This window comes from Chrysochloris asiatica, unplaced genomic scaffold, assembly GCF_000296735.1.
Source record: "Chrysochloris asiatica unplaced genomic scaffold, ChrAsi1.0 scaffold00011, whole genome shotgun sequence".
NCBI classification, from domain to species: Eukaryota; Metazoa; Chordata; class Mammalia; order Afrosoricida; family Chrysochloridae; genus Chrysochloris; species Chrysochloris asiatica.
Genome location: NW_006408529.1, coordinates 15,164,750 through 15,166,960, shown reverse-complemented (window position 1 = coordinate 15,166,960; position 2,211 = coordinate 15,164,750).

The following is a 2,211-nucleotide window of genomic DNA, read 5'->3' as shown; positions in this document are numbered from 1 at the left end:
TCTCTCATACTTTGGACATATTGTCAGGAGGGAATAGTCACTGGATAAGGATGTCATACTGGGTAAGATGGAGGGTCAGAGAAAAAGAGGAAGACCCCCAACGAGATGGATTGGCCAGGTGGCCTCATTGATGGTGTCAAGTGTGGCAGCGGTAGTGAGGTTCGCCCAGGATCGGACAATGTTTCATTCTGCTGTGCTTGGGGTCTCTGTGAGTTGGTTCCGACTCGATGGCACCTGACAACAACAAGATGAGTCAGAACAGACTCATAAGAATTGTGGTGCCTTGAATATACTTGATATGGCTTTTCTATCCAAAGTCTTCTTAATTCTCACCAAGTGTTTGGGTGGGACCAAGCAAATAAGGTATAGAGGACTGGGATTTTGGAATCCTGGTGTGGCTCTGCAGGATAATGAGCTGGAGTGCAAGGCCAGTTTAAACTACAAGGTCGGTAGTTCAAACTGCTCCTTGGAAACCCTATGCAGGGTCGCTGTGTGTCAGAACTGACTCAGTGGCACTCAACAACAGCAAGGCTGGAATTGGTTAGTTTTACCCTCCAGCAGAGATGGAAGATCCCAGGACTACCATGAAAAAAGAGTATGAGTGACATGTGAGATCCTTACCTAGAGAAATAGTGACTGCAGAGGTGATGGTGTGGAGAGACAGAGCAGCTGCGGGCTCTAGGCTTACGGATCGAGTAAAGCTGAGTACCTACGGGCAGGAGACTGGTTTGAAGAATGTGCCCTTTTGGCATTCATAGACTGGCTAAAAGAACTTTGTAACACGTGCTTGAGCAGGGCAGAGTATATGGAACCACATGACTGAGATGCTGAAAACAAGAATGAGGCATACCTCACAGTATGCAGAGGTGTTCCTGAATGGAGAATTGCTGTGTCCTGAGTTGACCCTAAATTGTACCCTGCTTACTTCCTTAATAATCCCCATAACCATGAGTATTGTTAGGAGTTCTATGTGGTCATTGCAATGGATTATTAAACCCAGATATTAAGCATAGGGTGCTGTGGGAGGAATGGTTGTTGTCAGAATAGGGTCACCAAGGTTGTAGAGTGGGAACATGTCTGACCTCCTCTTCATAGGAATCAGCCTTCCTATGTGTTTGATTATCTTTGCCCCTTGTGAAGCCAAGGGGAGTCAAAAATGGTCTCCACATGGTCTTTGGATGAAACTTAACAACAATAACATCTGTAGAGGTGTAGTCCCTGAGTGTTGCAAATAGTTACTGCTCAACTGCTAACCAAAAGTTTGGAAACTCGAATGCATGCAGAGGTATCTTTGAAGAAAGGCTTGGCAATCCAATTCTGAAAAACACAGCCACAGAAATCCCTATGGATTACAGTTCACTCTGACACACATAGGACTGCTGAGTCAGAGTCGACTTCAAGACAACTATTTTATCCTCCGCAGCACTGAAATTTGAATGACGTCAGACCTTTCCATGCGATAGAGTGTTAGAATATCAATAAGATAAGGGGCCAAATAATAGGAATAAATAATAACAATAATAAATCAAACCTGTTGCCTGTGAGTCATTTCTGACTTATTGTTGTTGTTAGGTGCCATTGAGTCGGTACCGACTCATAGTGACATTATGCACAGCAGAACAAAACACTGCCTGATCCTGGGCCAACCTCACTATTGTTGACATGCTTGAGCCCACTGATGCTGCCACTTGGCCAATCCATCTCGCTGGGTGTCTTCCTCTTTTTCTCTGACTCTCCATCTTACCAAACATGATATCCTTCTCTAGCAACTGGTCCCTTGTGACAATATGTCCCAAGTATGAGAGATGAAGTTTGGCCATCCTGGTCTCCAAGGAGCACTCTGACTGCACTTCTTCTGATACAGATCTACTGGTTCTTTTGGCAGCCCATGTCACTTTTAATATTCTCCTCCAACACCATAACTCAAAAGCATCAATTCTTCTGTGGTCTTTGTTTTTCACTGTCCAGCTTTCACATGCATATGAGGTTATTGAAAATACCATGGCTTGGTTAGGTGCACCTTAGTCTTCAAGGTGACAATTTTGCTCTTCAATACTTTCAAAAGGTCTTGTGCAGCAGATTTGCCTAATGCAATACGTCGTCTTATCTCTTGACTGATGCTTCCATGAGTGTTGATAGTTGATCCAAGAAGAATGAAGTCCTTGACAACTTCAAGGAATCCTGGTGTGGCACTGTGGGTTCATGCGCCAG